Source organism: Mauremys reevesii, linkage group 5 (assembly GCF_016161935.1).
Source record: "Mauremys reevesii isolate NIE-2019 linkage group 5, ASM1616193v1, whole genome shotgun sequence".
NCBI lineage: Eukaryota > Metazoa > Chordata > Testudines > Geoemydidae > Mauremys > Mauremys reevesii.
In genome coordinates, this window is record NC_052627.1 from 94320387 (window position 1) to 94342630 (window position 22244).

The 22244-nt window shown below is 40.7% G+C and overlaps 1 long non-coding RNA gene across 1 annotated transcript; it reads right to left on the reverse strand.

Annotated features, from left to right (window-relative positions):
- Positions 1–3785: 3785 nt before the first annotated feature.
- On the reverse strand, positions 3786–20944 carry LOC120407071. Its single transcript, XR_005599774.1, has 2 exons — positions 20812–20944; positions 3786–4108 (listed from the first exon to the last, which is right to left on the reverse strand). It is a non-coding gene; the product is annotated as an uncharacterized LOC120407071 (long non-coding RNA).
- Between the last annotated feature and the right edge of the window lie 1300 nt (positions 20945–22244).

Here is a 22244-nt window from a genome sequence, read left to right on the forward strand (position 1 = left end):
TATTTCATATTTCTAGGAGTGTTTTTTTTCCTTTTCTTTTTCTCAAAAACTACCGGGATCTTTGATTGTTTTATTGTGTCTTATCTTCTGTTTGTTAACAGAGTTGAGTTGAGTTCAGAATTTGTCCTTTTTTTGGTACATACCATTGTGTTTATTTTGAATTTCTATACTACTTGATATACTACTTGTCACCTTTGTCTGGCTTGTCCTCGTCTGTCCCTCCATGAATGCAAGTCGACACCACACCATCCCATTTTGTTGTGAGCATGTTCTTTCCATTTCTGGCCAAAGAGTTTTGTTATGGGATTGGCCCAGTGTGCTTTCAGTTTGCTCAGCGGTCGCTTGTGGTCTCTGGTGATCCAGTCACTGATGCAGGTTGTCCACCTATTGTCTTGTCTGCAGACTACATTATCCGCTCATCTCCGCACTACATCGGTCACCTGTGTACACCTTCTGATCTCCTCACTCGGTATGTGATCACGGAGCAATAACTTACACATCGCCCTTCCATTGCTCTCTGGGTGACAGCGAATCTTTCTTCCTCCACTTTTGTCATTGATCAGCTTTCCCTCCCTATATCATTGCTGGCAGAACAGTGGAGTTAAACAGTTTTCCTTTTCTTCATGGGCAGTTCACATTATCAGACATCTTTATTTCGTTGAAACTTGCCCATCCCACCTTTCTTCTCCTACTACATTCCCCTTCGAATGAGTTGTCTCTATCAGCTGCTGACCCTGGTAAATATATTTGTCAACCTCCTCGATTAATTTCCTGTTTACAATGATGATTCCTTCTCCACAACGCTCATTCTGCATCCACTTCATCTTCGACGTGTTCACTTTCATATACTACTTGGTCAAGCATATTTTATTATTATTATTTTATTACAGTAGCACCTAGGAGCCCCATTTAAGTATCTGAGCCCATTGTGTTAAGTTCTGTGCAGGCAAATAACAAAGACAGTCCCTGCCCTGGAAAGATCACAAACTATGTGTCAGGTTGCAATCTGCACATTTTCATATCTGCATGTTAGATGTTGGTGGTCTTAATCTTAAGCAGTATCATCTCCTTATATTATCCAGTCATTAGGCATACTTAACTGCTGATCCAGTACCCATTACAGCTTTCATAGCACCATGTTCATCCCACTCTATCAAATATCCCTTAGCCACTGCAGTCACTCCTCTGTTAGTCACAGTCATTAACACAGTAAAAATCAAAATTTCCAGATTCATTATTATCAATATCTCATTTTGTAATATAAACTTGTAATCCAAGTTCCAACTGTGTTCTGCAGCATCTGTCTATTATCTAGTTTTTAGCTACCAAGGCAGCTTTTACCAATTTATTGTCCAACACAGTGTGCATATTTGGAGGCTAACAGAAACCTTGCTTGAATTGGAAGACACTTTCACTGACTTGAGTTCTCTGATTCAATCTGGCCTTTTTTATCAAACAACATTTAGTCTCATAGACTTTAAGGCCAGAAGAGACAATCGTGATCATCTAGTCTGACCTCCTGCACACTGCAGGCCACAGAATGTTGCCCATCCTCTACCAAAACAGACCCATAACCTCTGGCTGAGTTACTGAAGTCCTCAAATCATGAATTAAAGACTCCAAGTTACAGAGAATCAACCATTTACTCTGTTTAAACCAGCAAGTGATCATGACCCATGCTGCAGAGGAAGATGAAATACCCCCAGGGTCTCTGCCAATCTGACCCCTAAATATGGCACTCATTTGAACCCTGAGCATGTTGGCAAGACCCACCAGCCAGACACCTGGGAAAGAATTCTCTGTAATAAGTCAGAGCCCTCCCCCTCTAGTGCCCCATCTCTGGCCATTGGAGATTTTTGCTACTAGCAATCACAGATGGGCCAATCTCATCAAATTTCCCCTCCATAAATTTATCAAGATCAGTCTTGAAACCAGTTAGGTTTTTTGCCCCCTTTGCTCCCCTTGGAAGACTGTGCCAGAGCTTCACTCTTCTGATGGCTAGAAATCTTTGTCTGATTTCAAGCCTAAGCTTGTTATTTAAACTGATGGACAGTTTATATTAATTTGTTCTTGTGTCAACACTAGCACTTAACTTAAATAACTCCCCTTCCTCCCTGGTATTTATCCCTCTGATGTATTTATAAAGTGTAGGCATATCTCCTTTCAGCCTTCATTTGGTTAGGCTAAACAAGCCAAGCTCCTTGAATCTCCTCTCGTAAGGTAGGTTTCCCATTCCTCCAATCATCCTAGCAGCCCTTCTCTGCACCTGTGTCCAGTTTGAAGCTGAAGGGCCTAATCCTGACACAAGTGCTGAAAGTATTTGCAGGATGAGGCCCAGTAGGGGTACTGCCCCCCGTTTTCAAAATAAAGAAATGGATTTACTTTGATGGTCAATTCTTTGGGGGCAGGGACTATCTTTTCATTATGTGTGTGTACAGTGCCTAGAACAATGGGGCTCTGAGTCCTGACTAGGGCCCCTAGTACAAATAAATAATAATGAACATTTCCTTCACAAGACTGTTCTCTGTAGCATGCCCTGCTTTGGGGTGGAGAATGGTTTTATCATCATTCCACAGGGTCAGCTGTAATTTAGCCTCTTCCTTCTCGAGACCTTTTTAACTGTATTTTCTTAATCTCTTCATTCTCCTTCCTTTGTTTGGACAGATGAATGTTCCGTCTCACTTTCCTAAAGATTTCTAGTCTCACCGTGATACATTTAATCTATCGCAGTTTATTAATGATCCCGTTCATAAGCAAAATTGCACCCTCAATTTATTTATAACTTGAGGGGTAGAAGGCATTGATTTAGCAATGCAACTGTCTTTCTCTTAACTTTTTCACCTGCTTTTATTTTGAATGATCTACTCTGAGACATCAATCTAGATTTATAACAAGGATCCATAGAAACCTATAGCACCTCAGGGTCACTTCCTGTACAGCAGATGTGTTTGGGGATTGCTGCAGTATAGACAGAGAGAAGAGCATGCTCTCAAATCCAGCCACCGAGGCGAGAAATAGATTTCAGTACTATGATGAGGAGGGTGGGTTAAAATAGAATGTTAATCTCTTCTGGGAGATTTTCGTACAATAAAATTGAGGCTTGTTCACCTGTGACTGCTTTTAACCGTGACCCTTATTGAAAGAGTTTTCACTGTTGGTTTTTGGAATAAAAAAAAATTTTTTTCCTTTTGACTTTTAAGTGGATTTAGTGCTCGTGAAAGGTGCCAGTCTGGCAGCCTAGGCCAGTGATTTGCTCCATTTATCAATAGAACTGGTACACAGGGATGGTCTTAGGGAAAATGGTGCCCTGGGCGAACTTTCTCTGGAACCCTTTAAGTACTGCTCCCCGAGCAATGGGCGGCCGCTCACAAGCAGCGCAGCAGGAGGTGGAGTGGGGGGGATGCGTGTGAGCACCTGACTCACACCCCACAGCCTCCTTTATACCCTCCTCCTACCTCCCGGGTGGGCACAACCCTTCTGCAACCTCTTGACCACGACAGCCCCTCCTCTCCCCAACCATAGCACCCTGGGCAGTCGCCCATGTCACCCACCCATAACACCGGCCTTGCTGGTACAACACCAGCAGCAGTGCAGGCTTCCCCCACTCTTTTCCAGCAATGAGCCTCAGATGTGACCTAGAATGACCATCTCAGGGGATGACATGGTAAATCAGTCTCCACACTCATTTAGTCTCCTAATAGCAACTGCCATTTACTGAGATGGTACTATGAAATGGACACCTATCCATCAAGTACTGACATAAGTAAAGTCGCTTCCATATTGGCTCTGTTTAAAAGTTTTACTTTATTGCTGTAACGAGTTCTGTGAAAAGTTAAGAAGAAACCAACCAGCTCTGACACCCCCCAGTCATTCACACAGGCCACAGAACTGAAAAAAAGAAAGAAAGATTTTTATCTGATGTGAGTTTGTCCAAGGGACTGAAGAAGGGTTAAAAAAGAAATTGTGCTTTCCTTCCCTTCTCAACTCTTCCACTACACTTATCTCCTTGTCAATATTCAGTGCTCCTGTCCCACTTTCTCATTCTTCTTCCCTCTCCCAGGCTTTTGTTCTTTTGAAGATGCTTATTAATGAGCATTAATTAGCATTTCTGAAACAAACAAAAGACATACAAAGAGAGAGGGGAGTTAAAAACAGAAGCAGATCAGCTGTTTTTAACTAAAGTTCTGAAGCTGGCCTTGAATGCTATGGTCAACCCTGAATTTCACAGCATTTACCACAGCCGCTAAATGCTACTGGCCTGGCTTAGAGACTGCCACTCCTTAAACATTTAGCAAAGAAGGACATCAATACCTACCATAAGATATTGATTATGCACTATTCATTCTTAACATTGGCAAAGAAAATTCCATCTCAAATCAGGAACATAGCAGACGTGGTGTCCATTGGGAATGTCCATAAAATGACATTATTGATAATCCTACTATGCATGCGATAACTTAATCATTTATTTCAGACAGTACTCACCATTTCTCATTTGCTTATACATTTCAATCAGAATGGCCATATTCCAACCAAATTTAAAAGCTACCATAGCAATCCTCAAAACTCTTTCACCATTAAATTTTATTAGGGTTGAATGCCTGTAGCTCACTTTCCTTATGTGTCTAAAATTTACAGCCATTTTCTACCCCGATCCACATTGGGAGTCCACTTTGACATCAATTGCCCAGCTTTGTGCAAAGATGAAAAATCAGATATAACCTCAAGACCTTTAGAACACTAGACTTTTAGAACTCTGCATGTAAAAATGAAAACACAAATGCATGGGTGTTTGATCGCCTAGTCAGCACATATGATTGCTATGACTGTGCATTCAGTCACAAATATTGTACAAGAAAATGGCCAGTCAGATATGTAATTTAAGCAAATAAATGTACACATATATTTGTGCATGCAATGGTGTCCACAGAGTTCTGAAATTCTGTCAGGGTACCATCTTGTTATTCATCTGACTCTGGCAAATGTGTAGATCATTTCCGTTCTATTTTTATGGATATTTTAAGGGTTAAGATAGCCATTGTTAGACTAATAACAAAATGTCTGCTTAATTCTGAACAAATGAGTACAATGAAAGCAGTTAAGTTGTTAAAGTATGGATTTCAATGCCATTGATCATATAAAAAGGAATCATTAAAACTACTTCAAAGCAACACTGATCTATCAAGGCTAGCTTATCTGATTTAGGTCAGATATTTTCCAACAGATATCAATTTATTTGTCGCCTAGCTAGCTTCATCTGCCACTGCTAATCCCACCGCTGGGAGTCCTGAAAGCATCTATTTTAGTTCCAGTATCTGCATGTTTCCACTGAGTCACACTAGAAGTGGATTAAAAGCAAGCTAATGGCCTTATGGTCCTGATTAACATGATGGATGCAACAGGGAGGAGGGGGGAGCAGCCTGCACAACCCATGCCTCCTTACTCTTCCCCACATATACTAGGAAGCTTAGTGTGACTCCTTAAGGCACAATCTTTCCCTGCAACCCTCTTGGCCCAGGGTAGTTCCACCTCACTCCACTCAGGGACGGGCCTTAAAGGATTAGGGGGGAAATTTTCAAAATAATTTAGAAGTCTAAATACCATTCTAAAAAATGACATGGGCACTTAGGCCATTTTGAAATGTTCACCCTCAGTCTAGCCTGCAAAACTCATATCTCTGCCGCTCTGTATCTTTAAATACCACATTGATTTTGAATTTATTCTGTTTACTAAGGTGAAAAGGGGTTAAATCCACCAAGATGTCAGCTCCCTCCCCAGACGAATTTTGTCCCTCAGCCCAGCCCTTTCCCCAGTATGATCTCCCACCCAACAACCCAGATGGACTCTTGTCTTTCTCCCACTCTTCCTTCCAAGTGAGGCAGCTGCACCCACCTCAGCAGGAAGACAGCTTGCAAGAAGTCAATCAACCATGCTCTGGTCTGCCCCCAGGCACCATCTGGTCCCCAGATCCCATAGATCCTATCTCATGTTACTTGCATCCTCATTCCAGTTCACTCTAATATTCCGATCAAGCTCTGTTGGGGACTCCACTTTCTAGGTTTAAATTCCAACTCCATAGACGGAAGGTCTTCTCTGTTTGAATTCAGCCAGTTTCAAATAGAGAAGGCTGTGCATTCATCCCCTCCATATACAGCCTTGCCTCCCGTGATGCACATAGTTTGTGCTGAATCTGATGGAGTTTAGCTGCAAAGTAGTCAGAAATTTCCTCACATCAGGATGGACGCATATCAGCAACCAAGAGAAGACTGTCTGGATTGACCAAGCTATTTTTCATCCAGAACAAATCTGCTGTTTGAGACCTTGTAGGCATTAATGAGGTACTGGATATGCTGGGAGAACTTTGTGCCACAAACTCTGAGTGGAAGTGTTTTCAGTTTTCTGATGACACTTTATATCTCTACCTTGTCCATTTCAGAGTGTGACATCAAGTGTCTTCCCCTGTGACTGGGAGAAATTTAGACATGAGTCAGAGCAATTTGCCTGAGATTCGGTGCAGACAAAACTGACATGATTATAGAATCATAGAAATGTAGATCTGGAAGGGACATTGAGAAGTCATCAAGACCAGCCCTGGACTTATGGTGGGTTAGAGGCAGCAACTCTCTCCAAGAAAAGATATTAATCTATTATAGCATGTTACCGATGTTTGCAAGTTAGGGGTCTGGTTAGATATGCAGCTGCTTTTAGACAATCAAATACTAGCAGTGACCTAGACTGTTATTTTCCATCTGTATCTGGCCAGAAAGCTGCAATCTTTTCTTTTGGATGCAAACCTTCCTACTATTCATTATCTGTCAGTTCACGATTGGAGTACTGCAATGTGATCTGCACCTTAAATCCATTCAGAACTGAAGTTAGTGAAGAATGTTGCAGCTCATTTATGAGTACAGGACACCGGTATTCTTTGATCAGCCCAAGCTGCCTACTGGTTTCCAGGTGGAGTTACAGGGCTTGCAGGGCCGCCCAGAGGATTCCGGGGGCCTGGGGTCTTTGGCGGCGGGGGGCCCTTCCGTTCCGGGACTCGCCGCCGAAGTGCCCCGAAGACCCACAGCGGGTCCCACGCCAAATTACCTCCGAAGCAGGACCCGCCGCCGAAATGCAGCCCGGTCTTCGGCGGTAATTCGGCGGCGGGGGGCCCCCACCGCGGGTCTTCGGGGCACTTCGGTGGCGGGTCCCGGAACGGAAGGGCCCCCCGCCGCCAAATTACCGCCGAAGACCGAGCTGAACTTCGGTGGCGGGTCCCGCTTCGGCGGTAATTCGCCAGTGGGGGGTCCTTCCACCCGGAGCGGAAGGACCCCCAGCCGGCGAAGACCAGGAGCAGAAGAAGCTCCTGGGCCTGGCCCTGTGAGAGTTTTCCAGGCCCCCTGGAGCGAGTGAAGGACCCCACTCCAGGGGCCCCGAAAAACTCTGGTGGGGGCCCCTGTGGGGCCCGGGGCCTGGGGCAAATTACCCCTCTTGCCCCCCTCCTCTGGGTGGCCCTGAGGGCTTGTCTATCCAGTGTGGAAATGAGCACCTTTGAGGTCTGAATTCTAACACACACCAACATGTTGCACATTAATTGGCTTTTGTGGACCCTCCTGGTGAGCACTGAAGTTCAAGTGGACTAGGGCACTTCTAGTGCAGCAGGCTAGTTAGTACACAACATGTTGGTGTACATTAGAATTCACATCTTACTGATGCGCATTGTTGCACAGTGTTGACAAGCCCCAAGATGTTGGTTTTGAAACAAAGCAAAAAAAAGGTTTAGAACCATCCAAATGGCAAGACTGTATCCTTCACATGCCATATTCCATACCTGAGATTAGCAGAAGTGATCAGGCTGGAACTGCCTTGCTATATAAGGGACTGATCCAAAATTCATTGAAATCAATGGAAAGATTCTCATTGGCTTTGGATTAGGCCCGAAGAGAGGGAGTTGCTAGCAGGGCAGTGTCTGCAAGCGAATACTCCTCAACTCAATTCATACTATCTTCAGGGCATCTAGAAAAAGACACTCTTTTGCACTGGGATTTGGGGACAGCTAATGTGGCGAGGGTGGGTATTGCTTTGGGGAATTTGAGAGGAAGGGAGATTTTGATACATTTTGTTATTTGTTTTGTTTTCTGCTGGTTGTACGTCTTTATAATGTGGGCAGTGTAAAATTGATGATATCCTTGACTATTCCTTTCCCTGCTTTAGGAACTGAGGTTTGTAAATACGGTAGGTAAATACACTGTTGTTACTCTAAAACATCAATGGGCTTTTAAAATGAAGTTTGTTTTGTTTTAATTTGCCCAATGTGAGCTCCTGCTTCTCAGGCAGTCATGAAAGGAGTACACCATTATTTTCAAAAACTTACATTGGCTAGGGGCATAGGCTTAGACTCCAAGGTGTTCAGATACCACAGCAATAAGTTTCAGTTAAAACACCAAAAGAAATTAAATCAACTAATAAAAGAAACTTAGATAAAGCCCTTTATTATCATTGTGGCACATGTGATACATAACATGTACTGAGGCATCTCTAATACCCAGTTGCAACATGATGTGTTAAACTGAAAATGGGACAAAAATGTTTTTTAAATGTACCCTGTTAGAGGCTAGACTGATGGCAACCTACGTCCCCAAGGAGGATAGCTGAATTCCACTGGCTTCTTCACCATGAGTTTGAACTTTTCTGAACAGGAAAGAAGGGAATTTATGCGATTAGAGCTTAACTGTCCATTAATCATTTTTGGCTGAATGTGGAAAAGATGTCTAAATGACTTTTAGTCTAGACCACAATGTTTTCTGGGCATTTATTTCTTGAGAAACAATATAGCAGATAGTGACAGAGTAGATCTAGCAGAAAATTGCTATGGGGCAGAATACTTAAAGCAGGCAAGACATTCTGGAGGAAATGAAACAGAAACAGAGGGATTAGTATTATACAAATTGTCTAAAAGTGTGTTCTGAATGTGTATATGTTGGTTGTATTAACATCTCTGTCACTGGGCTACAGTACATCGAGGGAGATGTCTACCAGCATCAGTGAAACATGGCTGTTCTTGAAGCTCCTACTAAATTTCTTTACTCAGCCTCCTTTGGGAGTAAAATCCCTACAGATCACTTATAAATATAAACTATAAACCCATTCCTAGATTTCCACTGTGGCTACTACAGCACAGGCTGTAACAATAAGAAAAATATGTATTCATCTCACACCGTAAAATAGCCACATGCCTGCTGAAAATGTGGAACAGTGCTGCAGTCCCAAGTGCATTGTCCATGGAACTCCAGTAGGAATAAATGTGCTTCTTTGGCACAGTTGACAGTGTTGCTGTTTGAGATGCCCAAACATTCCAGTAAGTATAAAGAGGAAGCTGCCTCCCAGAAGGATAATTCTGATGTAGTTTTGCATTTTATGGGCTAACCTGTGGCATTTAACCTCACCTGGGCAGTGCAAACCCACAAGAGGGCCATAGCCATCTTCCTCTCCTCCCTCCTTTGAGACAATTTGATTCCACTATGGAAGCCTGTAGTTAGCTGTCCCTGGTCCTTGCACAAAGGGGCAGAAGAAGTCTCCTTCTACCCTTCCCCCTTGAATGAGGCCCATCCAGGAATCTGGCCCCAAATATTCAGTATATGATTGTATGCCAATCCTAACTTATTTGAATCGAGGGAAGGATTATTTCCATATTTTTAGTATTATACACAGTTATAATTTGAATAATCTGGTAAACAAATTAATAATCAATTCAACAAATATTCTTCATATAGACCCATGTTAGATCATTCATAGCACCTTTCAGAACATGCTATGATATGAGCCCCATCATATTGCCTTGACATAAAATCAAATTAAATTGCTCTTATCGCATAGCGATTAGCAAATGGGTGGTAAATATGGACATCAGTTTGGATCATTGTCATTCACTTCAAGTCACAATTCCATCTCATCTTCCTTATCTCAAAATGACACCAGGAGACAGACCTATTACAAAATGTTTTTGCCACATTCCAGTAAATGTGTGCAGACTGTAAGTGAACCTCGTATAAAGAACCTTGCAGGAGAAGCTCATATTTGTTGCAAGCAGAAGCTTATATAAATTGAAGGCAATTGTATCCCATAGGAAGTGTAGATGTTTTCGGTGGAAAACAGAGCAGGGAAATGCACTACTGCAGCTCTTAGATAACAATTTTAAATCAATATTTGTAAAAATAAGTACCATTAAACTCAGATGAGCAACTCCCTGATGTCATAATCTTTCCATTTTCTTTTTCTGATCATTTATCAGCTATGTTGAGAGTATGAAGGTGAGAATGACTAGAATATGAAATTAGGAGAGGAAATCTGCAATAGGAAAGAAACTAATGTGAAAGTTTTTTAAAAAGCCTATTACTTCTTCCTAATTTTTCAATAGTTTATGCTCATAAAGTTTGAAGAAAGACAGCACCAAGAATCTATGCCTTCTGTTTGCCTATATGCCTGTGTGACGCTGAGCCATTGAGGGTTAAGCAACCAGAAGGCTAAGCGACCCAAAATCAAGCTTTAAGAATATATTAGAGAAGTATTGAAATGGTAAACAGGGCCATTCCTTATAGATAGATATCAAAGTCATGTTAAGTAGACTAAATTCTTTGAAATGTAAACCTATATTTTAAAAAAATTGGAAGTAAATACTAATTGTTTTTGTTTATGTTTACCTATATCTGTTAGAAGCTTCACATTGTGATCTCATTAGCTTGTAGATGATAAACTTCTGTTCCTGTCTGTTACTATATTCTATAGATTCAGAGATCAAAACATTTAGATGAAACTTGTGGTGTAATAATATCATTTTCTATATTTCTCTTTGAAGTTTGTAGTACACTATCTATGAACTGCTTGAATGGTTAATTACCTTATGCTAATGAATGCAGCTAGTTACCGGTGTATGCTAGGAAAAAGGGATTTAGTTCAAAGCAGCAATGTGCATTAACTATTCTTCATCCAAGGAATGCCTACTGTGATCACTTGCTACCAAGAGGTTTATCAGCTGAGCTTCAGCTATAAAAGAACTCTAGAACCTGATCCTTTTTTATGTCAGATCTGCTTAAACTTTTTCAGGGGAAATTCAAGCCACAAGACTGTCTCCAGGCCTATGCTGGAATATCCCTGCAAATTTTCATAGAAGAATTTGACACATGGACTGCCTATTGGACTATAAACTAATGAATTGATTCTGGAAGGACTTTTATAAATCAGCATCCTCACCATCTCTACTATGAAACTGCCTAAGAACTTTATTCATATTTGTATATATAATGATCTTTTAACCATCTTTTAGTCATTCTTTGTTCTTTTTTTAAAATAAATCTTAGATTAGTTAATAAGAATTGGCTGTAAGCGTGTATTTGGGTAAGATCTTAAATATTCATTGACCTGGTGGGTAATGTGTCCAATCTCTTGGGATTGGTAGAACTTTACAGATGGTGGAAAAGATTTTAAGTAATCCTCACTAGATTTGACTTGGCTGTCTGGATGGGAGCCAAAGGCTGGATTGCCTAAGAGGAACTGTATTTTTGGCTTCTTGGTAACAAATAACGTATTACAGAAGTTGTTTTGTGATTGGCTTGGTGAATCTAAGTATAAGAATAAACCACCACATTGAGGGATTTTCTGCCTCCTTATTTGCAGTTTGCCCTGATTAAACATTCTCACTGTGGCCTTTCCATCGACCATGGATACAGCCTGATACAATATCTGGAAATAGAGCTTGAAAGGAGGCATTTAAGCAAGATCAATCTCCATTACCTTGTACACTCAAGTGTCACCCATGCTCCATCTGATCCCTGGCTTGAGCATAATTGTCCCACTGCTTGGTCATTTGTCCATTACTGATCAACTTCAAAAAGCTATGTATTATTAATTATTACTACTTTTACAGTGTTTAATTCTTGCATGTGCTCAGTGCTGTACAAATGAATGAGAAGACCGGGTCCCTATTCCAAGGGGCATACAATTTAGTTAGTTCAAATGCAAACAAATAGCCCAGAAATATATAATACCCAAGTGACAGCATGCTAGAAATGGTGAAGAGAGGCTTCACAGAAGCATTGCTGACGATGCTCTCACCATGCCAGTGTCATTTTTAAAAACCTCTTGATCAGATGATGATCAGGAAAAAACTTGCAAAGTTCTGCCCTTTTTCAAAATAGCTACTATCTACTATTGTTCCCAGTAGGATTGAAGTCACAGGCTGCCTTTAGTCAAGATGGAGGGCATTTCTCTACAGCCTTTGCAGGCCACAGTCAGGCTGCTCCAAGCAAAGATGGCCACCAACTTCCATTGTTATCAAGGGAACTAAAGCCAGACTGCCCTCGGGAACATGATGGCACCCTGTACTGTCCAGAGCCAGGTGGGACACTGAGGAGCTGGTAAATACAGGGGAACAGGGAAATGGGGGCAAAAGATTCAGAGATGGATCTGGGAGATTATAGACAGAAGGAAAACGATAGTAGAGGAGGACTGGAGAGGGAAAGAATGATACAGACACCCCCCGGGTTATGCAAACCCAACTTACGCAATTCCGCACTTATGGAAAAAATTCTGTAAGCTAGAAATAGGAGTGGTTTGTTTTGTTTCAGTTTTTTGCTAATAATGGTTGGGAATACATTTCCGACTTACGCAAATTCGAGTTACGCAAGGCGTTCCAGAACGAAACGCTTGTGTAAGTCAGAGAGCGTCTGTAGCTTCTTCACCTCATGGGGTTAGTGGAAGTTCTTACAAAGGGAGGAGTCAAATGCCCGGATCAATATGTAGTATTGAATGTTGGGCTCTCTACACTTGGGGACAACACTTCTGTTTTAAAGATACAGATAGTGTCAGCGACCACCTATGCCTGGTGGTCAGGGCAGGAGTCAGTAGCCAGAGCCAAGGGCCAGAACCTGAGTCAGATGCGATGCCTGAACCAAGAGTCACAGCTGGAGTCAGGAGCTGGAGTCTAGGGTCAGCCCAAAGTCAGAGGTCACTAATCAGAGCCACACATCAGAACCAGGTTACTGGAGTGAGGCAAGGCAGGGGCAGTGCTGGGTCCAAGGCAGGGGCTGGACTGGAACAAGGATGGGAAAAAGGAGGCAAAGGTGCTATCACAACCATGAGTAAATGCTTTGAGAATCTGCTTAACTGGGGCTGCTGCTGGGCTTAGGCGCCAGTCTGGTCACCCTGGCCAGTCAATCAGGCAGCCTACTACAGGCCAGCACCATGCATTAGGTTTTCCAGAGACTGGTTCTGTGCCGGGCCTGATTCCTGATAGGCAGAATGTAAGCTCTTTATTTAGACTAAGCTTTTTGGAGCAAGAACCATTTTTTTGTTCAGTGTTTGTACAGTGCGTAGCACAACGGGTCCTGGAGCTGCTAGCACCACCATAGTACCAATAAATAATAATAATAATTAGCTGCTATCCTTAACATTTTGCACCACATAGGTGCAGGCCTCAAGAGCCTAGGATGCTGGCAATTTGACCCTCACTTGGGCAAAGATTGGGCAGCCCAGATCTGGGCGTTCCTAGAACAAGGGGCGGACCTAGGCATTTTGCCGCCCCAAGCACGGCAGGCAGGCTGCCTTCAGCGGCTTGCCTGCGAGAGGTCCCCAGTCCCATGGATTCGGCGGCACGCCTGCGAGAGGTCCGCCGAAGCCGTGGGACCAGCGGACCCTCCGCAGGCAAGCCGCCGAAGGCAGCCTGCCTGCCGCCCTCGCGGCGACCAGCAGAGCGCCTCCCGTGGCTTGCCGCCCCAAGCACGCGCTTGGCATGCTGGTGCCTGGAGCCGCCTCTGCCTAGAACAATGTACAGCAGCTTGCATTACTTACCATCACTTACCAATAGTTATCACACAGTGGTATCAGCAATACCATGGTTATTTCCTATTTTAAGCAAGCAGCAAGCACTCTCATGTTTACCCACTAATAAAATCAGCCTGTTGCTCCATATAACTATTTGTGGTGTTGCTGTGAAACACAAACACATTATAGATCTCAACATAAAAAAAATACTACCTAATTAAAAAATTAGCATGGAACCTTTCAATAAGAAATATGTGCAGAGCTAGAATATTAGACTGGGAGCGGGCTCACACAAATGCAGCTGGTATTTATAAACAAATGGCTTATAAGGAACTATAGAGGATAGCAGTAGAGGTTCAATTAACAAAATAATATCAAATAGTAGAGTTAAACCTTACTTGTTTTTACTGTTGTTGAAAGCTGAAGTGTGATGATACTTTCGGTTGGATTTAATATTAAAGTGTTGATCTGAAAGGTATTACTCTCATGAATGAGCAGTACAATTTCAAATAAACTTAAGTAGCCCTGATGTATTCTTGAGGTCTGATTTAGTAAGATAGTATGCGCCGGTGTAAAGTTTCTGAGGTTTATGTCCTGTGCACATATGCTATTTTTAAGAATATAACACAAGGAAAAGCCTTTGGGGCTAATGCTCTGGGAACAAGGCCCTTTTTATGTCAAGGGTGATGTATGAACTGATAGTTCATGGAAGGTGAAGCTTTGACTAAGTTATCAGACTTTTACCTTTTGAGTTATGGCTGAGTGAGCCTACTGGACCGATTACGTTTACTGGCATTGGCTAAACAGTCTGTGAGCTTGTTTATGTTACCAAAGAAAAGTGACAATATGGTCCAATTAAATGCCTTCAGCCCAGCATAACTAAACAAATTAATTTTCCATTCCAAATAGAATTTAACCTAAAGCAAGCCATGATTTATGTGAAACAAATGCCAGCTAGAGCCAGCTGGTCTGCCGTCCTTATTTGTGGCCAAATTACTTTTAAAACAACAAATAATATTTTGAGGTTGAATCAGATGAAAAATATTTACTATCAGAAAGAAACTGCTAGTGTCTATGCATAATACAGCAAACATATCAAATCTAGTTAGACTCATTATGAAAAGTTCAAAGGGTCACAGAAGTTCATATAACCAGTAACCACACTTACACATTCAGAGCGGGAGAACAGGACAAACCTACTGCTAAAAGTTTGCCTTTTAGTTATGACATTTATTATAGAAGTGAAGGCTTAAAACAAAGATCCTTTAGTAAAGGAAATTTACCTATTTCGTAAGCAGCTGGTGGAAACTAACACCATTTTAAGGCAAAAAAAACAAAAACCCCTACATGAAGTTCACATTTCCTTTCCATCGCAATTTTTCCATTTAAAGAAAGGAGGAAAGTTCAATATTCTGTGCTGCAAGATCTCCCTGACTGCAAAGAAATAACTTTATTTATATTAATTAATTAATCAATTAAAAATCAGGGCTCCTTGTGCTAGGACTTGTACACACATAATATTAAATTTTATTTGAATATTAAACAGACAATCTACAATAGTGTTCACAGCTTCTAATTCTTTCCTCTTTCACATCCCTCCTTAAAGACTCATTATTTCCCTGATATCAACAAGATGTAAGTCAGCGATGATAATTAGTATTAAAAATACAGTACTTTTAATTCAACAAGATGGACACATGCCCAAACTAAGTATCTATATCATCTTATTATTACAACTCTAGTCCTTGCTCCCCATCTTCCTCATCCTATTTTCCCCACACAACCACCACTTTTCCCATCACATCTAAAGCTATGCCCCAATCTTTCAAAAACTTACTCACACGCTTAACTTTTTAAGCATGTGAGCAGTCCCATTGAAGTCAAGTTAAGCACATGAATATTAGCAAGACTGTAAACTCCTTGGGACAGGGACCTTATCAGATTCTCATCTGGTGTAAATCATAATAGCACCATTACTTGAAGGGATTTATACGGAATTAGACCAGATGAGGAGCTGACTCTTGTCCTCTATGCTTCTCCTAAAAAGCACTCAGCACACTTCTGGGCACTGTAAAAGTAATTAACAACAAAGCAACACTAATTATCACATATAATTTGCACAATATTGCCAGTGCCATCTCTTCTGTAAGAATCCCTCCTCTGTGCCACATTGTTGCATGGGAGGTACATGTGCTTCTTTGTACCTGCTGTCATTTAAGTGGCAAAAAATAGAGTCCAGGCACAGCAAAGGAAAGGAAGATGCGAGGGGAGAGGTGTCCTCAGAGGCCCATTCAGATCATCATCAGCAGCAGCAAACAGTATTTTTATTCTGTGCTGTTCTTTAGTGTTCAAAATTCCAGTCACTCTTTTGGTATATTTTACCTCAAACAACATGCTTCTATCCCAGCACATTTTTCTTTCTTTAGGATTTATTTTTCCTTATGATTATTATTATTTATTTTGTTTAATGGTGATTTTCCCCCACACTCTCCTTTCCCATTCAGCACTTACATATTATGGTGATGGACACCACAGAACTCCCTGAAAAAGATCAGATGGCTTTACACAGTAAGGCAGAAAGTTTATTGCTCGGCAATAAAGACCTATTATTTACTTGAGTTTAGCAACCTCAGTGGTTGAAGGAAATCAAATGGCGAGGGGGAGCTCCCCACTCACTAGGGCTGCTGCCTGGTCTAGGGCTCTGTTGGGCAGGGAGGGGGCGGGTCCTCTTTGGTCACTCCTCTAGTGGAGCCCAGGCCCACACAGCTCCTTGCCTTTTGACCATGGCACCCTAGGCTGTCACCCAAGTTCTGCCCTCATGGTTGTGGTGAAAACCTTGGGCACATGACTTCTAAAGGCTTAAAAACCAGAAGTAACATTAAAAGACCCGACATTTATTATTTTTTAAAATGTCACAATTTCTAAGCCAATCTCATGAATTTTTGGGTCTTGACTCAAGAATTTTGAGTTCATGGGGCTGATAACATTGCTATGCTCCCTTTCCTTAACTCCTGAGCAATATGATGTTTATTCTATCACTTTCCTAGATCCTAGCTCTCAGCAGCAACCTAAACCTCATTAAGTTAAGGGTTCTAGGAGAAGAGGGTTCAGCAGATCTATCTTGGTAGGTCATTAGAATGAATTTTCTGTATGACAGGGGTAAGTTTTACTAGATAGATACTGTAGTTGCACACTGTATTTAGAAATAAAATCACAGTGCAGAGTGTTTGACCTGTGCTAGTGTAAATCAACATTGCTCCATTGACTTCAGCATAGCTGCACTGATTTACAGCAGCTGGAGATCTGGTCCAAAATATAAATTACCTGTTTGTGAAATCATAGAATCATAGGAATGAAAGGGACCTCAAGAGGTCATCTAGTCCAGTCCCCTGCACTCCTGGCAGGACTAAGTATTATCTAGACTAAGTATTATCTAGACCATCTAGACAGGTGTTTGTCTAACCTGCTCTTAAAAATCTCCAATGATCTCCCTAGGCAATTTATTCCAGTACTCAGCCACCCTGACAATTAGGAATTTTTTCCTAATGTCCAGCCTAAACCTCCCTTGCTACAATTTAAGCCTGTTGCTTCTTGTCCTATCATCCGAGGTTAAGAAGAACAATTTTTCTCCTTCCTCCTTGTAACAACGTTTTACATACTTGAAAACTGTTATGATGTCCCCTCTCAGTCTTCTCTTCTCCAGACTAAACAAACCCAATTTTTTCAATCTTCCCTCATAGGTCATGTTTTCTAGACCTTTAATCATTTTTGTTGCTCTTCTCTGGACTCTCTCCAATTTGTCCACATCCTTCCTGAAGTGTGGTGCCCAGAACTGGATACAATATTCCAGTTGATGACTAATCAGCGCAGAGTAGAGCAGAAGAATTACTTTTGTGTCTTGCTTACAACACTCCTGCTAATACATCCCAGAATGATGTTTGCTTTTTTTTTTTTTTTTTGCAATAGTGTTACACTGTTGACTCATTTAGCTTGTGGTCCACTATGACCCCCAGATCCCTTTCTGCTGTACCTCTTCCTAGGCAGTCATTTCCCATTTTGTATGTGTGCAATTGATTGTTCCTTCCTAAGTGGAGTACTTTGCATTTGTCCTTATTGAATTTTATCCTATTTACTTCAGACCAATTCTCTAGTTTGTCCAGATCATTTTGAATTTTAATCCTTAAATTCATAAATGTTACAATCATATGCTTGTACTGGATAGCACTGAAGCATAAGCACCCAGACAGATACCACAGTGATGAGCATGGTAAAACAACCTCAATAGAATAGCATCTAGCTGGGATTGGCCTTGACTGTAGTTACATCTGCTTATATACACTGCATCTCACAGGGTTGGTAATATACATTTTGGGCCAGCTCTTCTGCTTGTGTAAATTGGTGCAGCTCTGTTGAAATCAAGGGTACAATGCTGATTTATATTCACAGAGAAATTGTCCTGGACTATACAGTTCTGACCATTCTTACAACACACTGTTGAAAAAGTTTGAACTGAGGCCTTGAGATATGTCACCCAGGACAGTTTCTTTTTACAAAGACAGTATAAGCTACAACATTCTTTAGCATTTATGGCAGGATCTGCAGTCAATTAAGTAACAGATTCTCACCAAGGTATGTGCTTTCAGAGATCCTAGTGCAGTATTTATCAAACTAAATAAGAAAGGAGATATTACCCCTATCTTCAGGGCCCAATCCTGCCCACTGGAATCAATGGGTGAAGAAATGTTTGGGATTTTGTTTTTGACAAGTAGTCTCTGTGGAAACACACCTGATAATGATTTATAAATGATAACTGTATTAGTAGAGGAAGATCTTGCATTTTTGTACTCAGGCAAAATTTGTTATGTGAGGACTACAAAATCCAACTTTTTATCTTTAATGTGCAGTTCTGCCCTGAGAAGTGAAACTGCAGAACTCCATATTTATTTTCTCACTCCCTTCCAGAAGAAGTGATATGAGTTTACAATATTTTTTTTTAAATAGTTGCCAATACAAACTAGTATCAGGGAGACAAGCTGGTTCTTTCTTCTCACACATCATCAATAGCATAAAGCTCCTACAGGTCAAATTAAGTCCTTGATTAGACTTCTGTGATCCCTGATCTTTGAATTAGGCCCTCATCAACAATCTTTATAACTCCATTGCTATCAGTGGATTTGCCTAGGGCAGTGGTTCTCAACCAGGGATACACATACCCCTGGGGATATGCAGAGGTCTTCCAAGGGGTTCATCAGCTCATCCAGATATTTGCTTAGTTTTACACCAGGCTACATAAAAAGCACAAGTGAAGTCAGTACAAACTAAAACTTCATACAGACAGTGACTAGTTGATACTGCACTATATACTATACACTGAAATGTAAGTACAATATTTATATTCCAATTGATTTATTTTTTAATTATATGGTAAAAATGAGAAAATCAGCAATTTCAGTAATAATGTGCTGTGACACTTTTGTATTTTTATTGTATATTTGTATTGTCTGATTTTGTAAGAAAGAAGCTTTTAAGTGAAGTAAAACTTGGGGTTATGCAAGACAAATCAGACTCTTGAAAGGGGTACTGTAGTCTGGAAAGGCTGAACCTACAGGTAACTGATTGGTGCTGTAATTGAAACTGTTCTGTCAATGGTGCACAGAAAGTAATATAATCCAGTCTATAGGCCTTGGCTACACTTGCAAATTTGCAGCGCTGCAGCAGGGTGTGAAAACACACCCTCTCCAGCGCTGCAAATTGCGGTGCTGCAAAGCGCCAGTGTGGTCAAAGCCCCAGCGCTGGGAGCGCGGCTCCCAGCGCTGTACGTTATTCCCCACAGGGAGGTGGAGTACGGACAGCACTGGGAGAGCTCTCTCCCAGCGCTGGCGCTTTGACTACATTTAGTGCTTCAAAGCTAAGAACTGCAGAGACAACAAAGATAACAAGGGAAAATGGCAGTAAACTTTTGTCACAAAAGTCACTAGGAATATGACCATGAATACCCACAAGGAATAGATCTATTTAGTAAGAAGATGCCATTCTGCAAAGTGACTTTTGAGACTAGATTCACATTTTAAAATTAAAACAAAAACTAGAAAGAACTCGCTGTGTTTGTTACACTGAGTCGTACCTTCATTAACACTACTTCATCATAACAGTACTCATTAGCATCTTCCATCTAGTGATCCCAAACTGCTTTAGAAACATTGATAGCCTTATGAGGTAGGTGAGTAGTAGTATCTTTATTTTACAGACAGGGAGGCTGAGACACAGGCCTGTTGTTTAGCAAGGTTACGCAGGAAGCCTGTGGGCAAGGTAAGTATAGCTCCTCAGCTGCCTGGCCCCTATTCATGTGCCTTAACTACAAGACCATCCTTCTGTCAAAGAGTTTTAAAGAGCTTTCTGTGTGTATAGAAATTCTTGCATAAATGTGTGCCTTAGATGTGTCATATCATTCTAAAAGAGGTTTAATCAATCTAAAGTTAAGACGTAAAACATTGATTAAAAATGTCAGAAGTGACAAGAATACAAGATTACTCCTGCATTTTTTTTCAGAATTCTATATGCAAATTTGCATACACTACAAAATTAACATTTTTAAGTGAATGAATTAGACTCTTGTGTTGAGACAAATGAGCCAAATTTGCATGCAAATTTTATTAGGCTATATGTGCTTATTTTTAGAACAAACAGCAAGTGCAACTCCTTAGAGTTTGCTAAAGCAATCGAAACTTGCAGCTCACTAAAACACACTGTTTCCTCTGCCAATGTGTGCAAACAAATATAAGTTGTGCTCTGAAAAAAACGCACTGGCAGATTTCATGAAAACATTGGGATGTGTCAAATATATGTGTATCAGGTTTTTCAGCATCGTTTGTAGCCTGACTAAATTAAAGTTACTGTACTTTTTAGTGCAACAAGGTTATTACTTATTAGTTTGACACACTTTGATGATCAAGGTAGGAAAAAGAAAGGGAATCGCATGGTAGGACAGGAGCATGAATAGTTACTCACTGTGGACTCCATACAGAAAGTGAAGCAGAGCAAAATACTTGAGCAAGCCACAGCAGAGTATTGACAGCAGAAGAGCACCAGAATCATAAACCGAACAGCTCCTGTTATCCAAATCTCAGTTATCCAAAACTACTGGGATATAAAAACAAGATCATATGTCTCAATTAATACTTCAGTGAATTACACTGAACATTCCTTTGATTCTGACACCTCTAGTTAAAATTTATTCAATTGCCCCATGACTCTTCAATAATTAAGGTTGTACGGTACTGTATTTAAGATTTAGAACTGATCCAGGGAGGTAGTTGGCACGCCTTGAAAAATTGAGCACACTTGGTTCCATTGACGTTATTTAAAAATGAGTGTGCTTTGGATCCCAAATGATTCAAAACATAGGATTTTTTAACTAGTTCTACTTAAAATAATGGGACTATCTGTCTAATGTATCCAGGATCTCATACTACAGGTATAGATAGCAGTATGAGCTCACTGTCATCTACCCAAAACTTTGTTGTTGTTTTAATGTTTTTGGCTTTTGTTTGTTTTACTTCCTGTAAGGTTTAAATGAAAAATTTATAAAAATACCTGTTCGGAAAATTTTACTAAGAACCACAGACTGTCCTTTCTCCATGCAGTGGCCTTGATATCCACAAGAGTTGTCTAAACATCTGGAGGACATCATGTAGTTGTAAAGGCAACGTCTGCCTATAACAAGGCAATTGAATACAAATACCTTTTTCCTGCTTTCTTCTGGAATGTGATATTTATGCAAATAAATTTTATTAGCAAATATGAACTGAATTAAGCTATTTTGCACCTGCAAAATGTTGATGGCTTTAAGTCCATATTTTAAATATGTGAACCAAGAACATTTATTAAAAACAGAATTGCTATTTTTTTAAAACTGGAACTGCACCTTCTCTGTCTGTGTAGCATTGTTACAGTAGTACGATGTGAATTCATTTCAACTGGAATCTGATAGTGCCCTCTAGAGGTATTTCATTTTTACAGACTTTTGGAAACAACCATTTCCATGAAGGTTGTATTCCTAATATGGAATTTTTAATGTGTTTATATTATCGGAAATATAAAGGAGCTTCATCTTTTTTGCACATGCCTGTAATATGCAGTTAGGTATGTCTGATCAGACAAGGGGTATTGTATAGAGCAGTGTATCTGTTATAAATTAATACAGAGGGAGGCAAGGTAGGTGAGGTGATATCTGTTATTGGACAGCCTTCTGTATTACCTCACCTACCTTTGTCTTTCTCATATCCTTGGACCAACACAGCTACAATAACTCTGCAAATAAATTAAATATAGACCATCAGGAGTTTATCTAAACAAAAGTATTGACGCCTATACCAAAAATAACTGGGCATTTCACCATTAAAATTATCCCTGGTGACATTATAAATCATTCTTTTCTTTTC